The sequence below is a fragment of the Schistocerca nitens genome, chromosome 8, assembly GCF_023898315.1.
Source record: "Schistocerca nitens isolate TAMUIC-IGC-003100 chromosome 8, iqSchNite1.1, whole genome shotgun sequence".
Classification (NCBI taxonomy): Eukaryota; Metazoa; Arthropoda; class Insecta; order Orthoptera; family Acrididae; genus Schistocerca; species Schistocerca nitens.
In genome coordinates, this window is record NC_064621.1 from 53949430 (window position 1) to 53958563 (window position 9134).

At 40.7% G+C, this 9134-nt stretch overlaps 1 non-coding gene across 1 annotated transcript; it reads left to right on the top strand.

The window, feature by feature from the left end:
• Positions 1–7119: 7119 nt before the first annotated feature.
• Positions 7120–7203, top strand: Trnas-gga (transfer RNA serine (anticodon GGA)). The gene is given in 2 exon segments: positions 7120–7159; positions 7169–7203. It is a non-coding gene; the product is annotated as a tRNA-Ser (tRNA).
• The last annotated feature ends 1931 nt before the right edge of the window (positions 7204–9134 follow it).

The following is a 9134-nucleotide window of genomic DNA, read 5'->3' on the forward strand; positions in this document are numbered from 1 at the left end:
GGCAAATAAAAAACAGGGTCAACAGACACAAGATGCTGTAATCTAAGTAACGATTAGTAGCAGAAATAATCTGAGCCATCGCAGGGAAACTGAGTTAAAGTCCAACCTCAGCGTACAGAATCAGAGTCCCAAACCCACTTCCCTCAAAAAATCTCAAATTACGCCGATCTGCTAGCAGAAAATAGAGACCTGACTTTTCCCGAATTATACTAAATCCACACTGAACTCGCACGATATAATTCCAAAACTCGCTACTGACGAGTCAACAAACTTCTGTCTTCCAATACGAGCGTGGATGAACAGTGTTCAGGATCATATAGATGTTGGCTTAGCAAAATCGTTCCGAACATTGCCCCGGAGCGAGATGGCTGCCGCCTTCTTCACAGCTTCGACTCACCTCTCGACGAAAAATCCAACTTCTACGTCACTAAACAAGTTTCGTAGTTCCATCAGCCCAATTTACATCTTCTGACACATAAGTAGCATTGACATATTGACTGCAAATCAATAACTTACATTTTACTCTACTTGCAACAGTTCGCCCAATATTTATGTTTAAATAACTGCAAAATTTCGTTGAAATGCTTGGAAACAGTTCATACTCTTCGCGCAGTCATATATTACAAGTTACAGATAGGGCATCATTTTCTTAACGGAGTTTTACTCCTATAACCAATGCAATTTTCATAGTTAAGATATCCGCAAGGTGAAGAAAAAATGGCGTACATGGAGGTCGACATGCATTCCTCATTCAGATTCGAAACAAAAGTTTATGTAGCAAAATTGGATCGGATGGATTTTGAATACGCATGTATGAAAACGAGGAGCTGGCAACACTGTCACACCGTGCAGCTCATGGAAATGTTCAGATTAGCGTGCATCACCCCACATACTGTGCAAGTCTTCGCAGCTCACTGAATAAACTGCTGGAACATCAAATACTCGTCCACCATGGAGCTCTGGTTTGAATACGTGACAGCATCACAGTTTATTTTTTAGGTATTCATTCCTTAGTTCTCGTCGTTTACAAGCAGGGCATCATTTTGTCACACGACAATAGCCTATCAGATGACACTGGGATCAATTAAACTGCATGCATGTATCTACTAACTTTGTAGTGCATAGCCATAACAGGTCCTGTCGAGTTAATACAGAGCGGCTTACCGATGGAATACACAAAGAATACACTGTTATTTTCAATTGACTTCATTTGCGTTATGGACGAAACAAAGTGGTCGTTTACTTCTGTAAGAAGTTCAGGCTCTGTCTTTCACATTAAATAAACGTAACAGTAACAGAAAGAAATGTACAAGATACCGCTTTGTGGAGGTGTAGATTGGATAGAATATAAATAATGCTTTAATTGAAAAAGAAAAAGTTTGGTGGAAACGCAACTCGAAATCGGCGTTTCTGTATACCCGTTCCCTATGGTCTTGCCTGATCTCCCTGAGCTAATGGGGTTATTCCAGGACACGACAGAATTCATGCTACCTGTTCTCGGCCACGATTCACGCACTTACAGCGTTTCCACAGACTCGTATCTTAAACTGAATCTCTGTTAAACCTATTGGTGGGACCAGATTTTGATAGACACTGTTTTGTCTTGAACAAGGATGAGGAATCGCATGCCAATCACCAAGTGCGACAATTTTTCTTCGCTGTGTATAGTAGTTCACGAGTTATGGGCAAAACCATGCACATTTTACAAAAAAATTAACAAGTAATAATAAAAATGTAAATGTTAAGAACTAAAGGTTGTATGTTGTGTGTAACGACGTCTGCCAGTTCACACTGCCTTGCTGGATGTATACTTGTATCAGATTTAATACCAGTTTTCAAATAAATTAAATTATCTCATTGCTTAATAAATTACGCTACAAATCACGCGAAGACATCAGTCGCAGCGCATCTCCAAGAGCTACCGTTTGAGTGACTGATCTCCTTTGTACATTAGGTAATGAAAAAGATATTTACCTTTTTCTGATTTATATATACAAAAAATTCTCGGTCTTGTATTATATTACATATTCTGATTAGACTTACAAGGGAACCTCCCCATCGCACCCCCCTCAGATTTAGTTATAAGTTGGCACAGTGGATAGGCCTTGAAAAACTGAACACAGATCAATCGAGAAAACAGGAAGAAATTGTGTGGAACTATGAAAAAAATAAGCAAAATATACAAACTGAGTAGTCCATGCGAAAGATAGGCAACATCAAGGATAATGTGAGCTCAGAAGCGCCGTGGTCCCGTGGTTAGCGTGAGCGGCTCGGAACGAGAGGTCCTTGGTTCAAGTCTACCCTCGAGTGAAAACTTTTAATTTTTTATTTCCAGACAATTATTATCTGTCCATCCGTCCGTCCGATGCGAGGTAACTGCGCCGTAGTAAGGGGACGCCACACCTAAACAAACATCGAAACACACGACGTCAGTCGACTACAGCGCACCGAAGAGAGAGTATTCCTGCTAGCGAGGCTCCCTGGCTGGCAGTTGACTGTTCGCTACTTTGGACGAGAGTGCATTAAATACGTGAGATGTATTCCGTGGGCAATATGAATCCAGCAAATATAGCTCGCACGGTTTTGCGGTGCGGTCGCAAAACACAGACACTAAACTTATTACAGCGAACAGTGATGTCAATGAACGAACGGACAGATCATAACTTTGCGAAAATAAAGAAAGTAAACTTTTCACTTGAGGTAAGACTTGAACCAAGGATCTCTCGTTCCGCAGCTGCTCACGCTAACCACGGGACCACGGAGCTCCTGAACTCACATTACCCTAGATGTTGCCTATCTTGCGCATAGACTACTCAGTTTGTATATTTTGCTTATTTTTTTCATAGTTCTACATAACTTCTTCCTGTTTTCTCGATTGATCTGTGTTCAGTTTTTCAAGGCCTATCCACTGTGCCAACTTAGAACTAAATGTGAGGGGGGTGCGATGGGGAGGTTCCCTTGTTAGTATCTGCACACTGGCAGAATCGTCCTGCATTGTGCCAATTACGGTTTACGCTATGTGAGTGCAAATGCGAACAACGAGTGGAGAACTTAAGAGTGTGCAGTAGCGGCGGAACTGACGTTACGTCGAGCGCGTTGAATTTCAGACCTTCCCGCACGCCCGGGAGAACAACGGTTAGCTATGCCAGCCCATCGAGCAACACCGGGCCTGTCACCGCCCAGTAGCCGACACGCCCTCATGGTCCAGCTTGGACCCGAGGCCGCATGCGTCCGGAGCCCGCGTCACGAAGCGTTTTCAGCTCAAATGCTGCTCGCGACGGAGCCCGAACTCTCACTCTAAACAATAATCTGTAGTGATACATAATAGAAAAGTACGTTCTCAAAAATGTCTTCCTCAAATAAAGGCCTATGTTGTGTACGAGTGGGCTTGTCGAGGCATACCCTCTTTGCCTGTGCCAATCTGACATTTATGTCCTTCGTCTGCCGAGGTTTACATTTTGCTTGCAAGGTAGCAGAATTCCTTAACTTCATTTCTGTCGTAACCACCAACTTTGATGTTAAGTTTCTCGCAATTCTCATTTATGCTACTTCTCATTCCTTTTCTCTTGTTCCATAGTCTGTACGCATTAGACTGTTCATTCCAGTCAACTGATTCTGAGTAGCAGGTTACCTCACAAACGGAAACTGGCACTCGTGCAGAACGAAGTGTAGAGAGTGTTTGCACGGTGCAACGGTCTTGCGTGGAGAAGAAGCCGTGGTACGCTACCGAGTGCGTTGGCAGGAGGCTTATTCGACTCTGAAACAAGTAAATAGAAAAGCACAACATATATATTAGAATAATGGAACAACCTGCTACGAAGAACAGCAAGGATTTCCGTAAGTCTATTTAAATCGGAGCGGATAATTTCTTATCTTTTTGTTGGTCGTGACAATAAAGCCAAATGTCTAGTCTGCGGTAAAATAATCACGTGTGGGAGGAAATCGTCAACTGCAGAAAACTGCATTCTGAAAAGTATACCGGAATCACACGGGGTGTCGTAGGGGAAGAATTGAGGACATTGTAAACTATTGCAGCATAGAGTTCTCTATCCACAAATGAGCCTTGTGCCATTACTTTAGACTGTTTATTTTGGTTAAAGGTCCAGCGAAAGTATGTGAGGTTTGTTCACATTCCTGTCAAACGTCTATTCGTTTTCGTTTTTGATTGTGTCATTCCTAACACAATCTTTATAATTTAGGGCAAAGAAAATGAAGGGTGCTGCGAAAGGTCTCTTGGAGCTAGTTATGTCACAGCGCATCGTGGAATTTAGATGAAAAATTGCAAGCCAAAATTGTAAACCACCTCGTAGCCCATCGATTTTTTTTTATTTCGTGGCGTGGAGGACGACCTACATACAAAGAGAGAGCTTCTGAATCTGATTTTGATGACGGACACAGCTACAGGGGAGGATATTTTAGAACCGTTAGAAATGGCAGAGTTTTAAGTAACCACAGAGGGAGCGCCAGTAACGTGTAGTAAATTAAAAGAGTTCAATTGGCCTTCTGCGGAGAAAGCTTAACATGCCGAATTTACTTCCGCTTATTGTTTTGCGCAGCAAGGAGCTCGTTGTGCAACCGTTATCGATCCTCAAGACGTGATGAACGTATTGGTGCGTAACGTGAACTACAGTCGTTCTCATGACCTCATTCGTCGTCAGTTCAAAGAATTTTTCTTTTCATTTGAAGAGGAGTATCCAGAGATCCCCTACCATACTTAGGCATTCTGCTTAAGCAAAGGAAAAGTGATTTCTAGATTTTTTCGACTACACCACGACATGTCTCAGTTTCTAGAACAAAAAAGTCCCGAAGCCACTTTTGCATGATCCTCAACGGGTAGCGGATTTAGGATTTTAGCAAACTTTTAGCTCTCCTAAGTGACTTAAGTCTGAAAGCCCGAAAAGAAAATAATCTCATCAATGATACGGCGTAAAAATAAAAACTTTCCAACGTGAGGTCCTGCTCCGTAAAAGCAAACTTCAGAGAAAAGTACGCAACACTTTCCTGAACTAGTGTACTGTATATAAATTTTACCTTGCATGAGGCAGCTGGTTTTTAATAATGCTTTATTCAAAACGGGACTATGGTTTTGTTTGATGGCGTCTGTGCAGGTAGGAGCGTGCTTTGAAAAATACGTCGAGGTGCTACATTCCCTTAAAAATGTGCTTAGCAACCGGTTCCAGGTAGTCTACCGCTATACCAGTAAGAGAAAAGTAAAGTCGATTTTCGTTAAACGTACAAGCAGGAGACCCGGGCTCGAGTCCTGGGACTGGTACCAATTTTGATTCATAATTTCGCCTCACATCATTCTCGTAAAGGTGCAAGTGTGACATTACATTAAAAATAATAGTCCACAGTACCTGTTTATTAAAAAATGTCACGTTTTAGTGCTTCAAAGCAACATTATACTTTACTTTCATTTATTAACATTTGGTGTTTTTAGTGTTAAAGGAAATTACTAACTTTCAGCCAGTCCTTGATGTGTTTGTGAAGCCCTTTTCAACAGCGACTGAAAGTGCATCTGCCGATGTACATTTCGAACTAATCGATCTGCATGCTGGTGATCACTTAAAGGATCCCTGATCGAATTTTACAAGAGTTTATAGAAGGAAGAATTTCCTAAGCTACACAGAAAAGTAGTGAAGTTTGTTTCTACGTTTGGTTCCATATGTGTACATGAAAGGTTTTTTTTTCCTGTTTTTCTGGTTCCGGCGGAGGTTCGAGTCCTCCTTCGGGCATGGGTGTGTGTGTTTGTCCTTAGCATAATTTAGGTTAAGTAGTGTGTAAGCTTAGGGACTGATGACCTTAGCAGTAAGGCCCCATAAGATTTCACACATATTAAAAAAAAATCCTGTTTTGTCTTGTGCTAAAACCAGATTACGTGCAAGTATTTCTGATTTTTATTATAAATATAAAGAAAAAAAAACAGAAGAGACAATTTTCTGTTCAAACCAAATTTAAAGTTATTATTGGTGCTATTAACATTATTATTATTTAAATCTATTTTGCAGCGGTGATATAGTCCCACCTAGCTAATCTCTCTATCCACTGCACATAACCATTGGTTATGACGAAGAAAACAAAGGTGAAGTTTTGGAGAAGCTAGCGACAGGCGTAGCGAGAGAAACAAATGTAAGGAAAGAGAGGGATAGCACTACTGTAAAAGGTCGAGGAGTGGGGATTTGCAGCACCGTCAGCACAGTGAAGCCATCTTCCGCACTGTGCGCTGTACTGGTGCAAACACCTTGAGAGCCCCTCCTGTCTAGTCTGTCGGCAAATTCATGAGCCAGCAGCGTTCTTGGTGGAGGAAGTGGCCTTCCCAGGAAGGATGGTGCAGCTGCCCTTCAGACACACCTGAAATCTGTTGCCCGGTTCCTGTTTGAAAGTGTTGAGCAACAGGCTGTGATTTATGTTGATTCTTCTTGTGCAGTTTTAGTTACTAGCATCAGTCAACTCCGTTTGTGTATTTTGTATTATACGTAGTTATTCAGAAGTGGTTGGTAAGTGTACTACAGCGTAAGAAATTGCGCACAGTACAATGAAGAATTATTATGAGTAAAGGGCGTTCAGTCGCCCATAACGTAATTTCAGCTTTTATTCAAGAGTTAAAACAAAAAGAACTGGTTTTTCGTCGCGGCGAGATCTATTTACGAAATTTCACTCAACAACTTTCTCTTCCGAATGCGAAATTATTTTGTTGAGTCCAACCTACATAGGTAGGAATGATCATCAAAATAAAATAAGAGAAATCAGAGCTCTAACAGAAAGGTTTAGGTTTTTGTTTTTCCCGCGCGCTTTTCGGGAGTGGAATAGTAGAGAGATAGTATGATTGTGGTTCGATGAACCCTCTGCCAAGCACTTAAATGTGAATTGCAGAGTAATCATTTAGATGTAGATGTAGATGTAGGTCGCTGCTGGCAGCACCAAACAAAGGGCTACATTTTATGCAAAAGTCAGCCTTGCCAAAATATGGCGCATCAGAAAGAAATGCGAAAAAAGTTTGTTTATTCAAACTGCCGAGAAATATCACTAAGAATATCGTTATATTCGGCAAACGATAGAGGACTTTTACATGAATCATAAAAGTAGTGCCAAAATCATGCAAATTGCTTATTCCAGCCGGCCGGGGTGGCCGAGCGGTTCTAGGCGCTACAGTCTGGAAACGCGCGACCGCTGCGGTCGCAGGTTCGAATCCTGCCTCTGGCATGGATGTGTGTGATGTCCTTAGGTTAGTTAGGTTTAATTAGTTCTAAGTTCTAGGCGACTGATGACCTCAGAAGTTAAGTCGCATAGTGCTCAGAGCCATTTGAACCAAGTTAAGTCCCATAGTGCTCAGATCCATTTGAACCATTTTGCTTATTCCAACTAAAAATAAAATCCATTTTCCTTTGGCATAAAATTAGTTTGCAAAAGACTGCGTGAAACAGGGCCTCTCTAGAAGAGATCTGTAAGAAAGATTCTGCAAGACAGAGCTGATGTAATTAACTCACGAAGAAAATACCTGACGGAAGTTAATAAATTAAGATAACAAGGCGGAAAGTTCTTTTATATCGAAGAAACTTGGGTCGGGAACAATATTAATTTCAGAAAATCTTTTCTGGTTCCTGCATTGATGGCATCATAGACAATGTTAGCGGGAGCAACTGAATTATTGTGATATTATTTATTAGTATACATAAATACTATTCTCTTAGAAATATTCCTCATTACATATTATACATTACGCCAGCACCTTCTCCAAAACGGAATACTTTCGGAACTTTTAAAACTCATCTACGCTCGTAGTAGACTTTCCTTTGTTTTGGGGAACAAAAATGTCACATGGAACGAATATAGGGGGTAAAACATCATTAACCCCCGAGCATGCACGCTTGTGTAGAAAGTGCGCCAACCAAAAATAAAATGATTTTGTGCGGTTCCATTTTTGTTTCACAACTGCAAAACTGTACCTATTCCTTCAGCACTGCTTCAGGTAACACAGCGATAAACTGTGTTGTCGTACGTCCAAGTGAGCAGCAGTAATATACAATACAAAGCGAGCTAGGCGAGAAAAACATTTACGATCAGTTCAAAAAAATGACCCCAGTTTTGAACTAGCAACAAAATCTCACATTGAGGGAGTTGTGTACAAGAGAATTAGTGATCTAATAAGCAGCTGACCAAGATCTGATGCAACTGCACTGCTTAATGCTTCGAATTCGTCATTACTGTCTCTTTAACACCTGTCCTTGGCAACAAAGAGTTATAATGAAAATTTATTTCATTATTGTTTAATAAAACAGTACTTTAGTTCATATTATGTAAGTTTATTTCCTCCTTGTTTAAATAAACTAAGATTAAACAGTCATTTTCATCATACTTGACTTACACAAGGAAACCTATTCCTTTCATGTGTACAAAGTGCGCCTCGTGCCCGCTCATGTTATGAAAAAAGGCGCGTCCGCTCGAAGGTTAAAATGCATGTAATGAATATAGTGGCTAGGAAAACATTAAAATATTGTTTTTGGGTAAAAATTCACAAACACGCAACGGGATGTTAAGAGGTGAATTATCGTTGCAGAAAAGCCTCGAATTCGTCAGCAAGAGATACATTCAGTCGAACGGACATTCGTATCTATATTTTTACTTATAGTACACATACGAATCCTGACTACATTAATATAATTTACTCTATAATGTTCTGTGTCGGAAGAAGGTCATTGTCCTTTGTACTCTGTATACTGTTAACGCTTTTATCTAAAAATTAATGCTCCTCTGACGTATCTGAACACTTGGTAGCCACAGAGCGTGGTTCGCTCACTGGCTCGTGAGTTTACAGACACGAGTACGCTATAATTCTTCTTTACTGTCTCTGAGGATTGCGAAGTCATCAGCAACTCTTATCATCATAGCCTTTCACCCTGAATTTTAACCCTGCTCTTGATACTTTCTTTTATTTTCGTCATTGCCCCTTATCTGTATAGATTGAACAGTATGGACGGAAGACTGCATTCCTATGCTAAACCCTTTTTAATCCGAGAACTTCAGTGTAGTTCTTCAAACCTTATTGTTACCTCTGGGTTCTAGTCTATATTATATATCACCCGTCTTTCCCTGTAGCTTACTCCTATTTTCCTCTGATTTCCAACTTCTTCCAA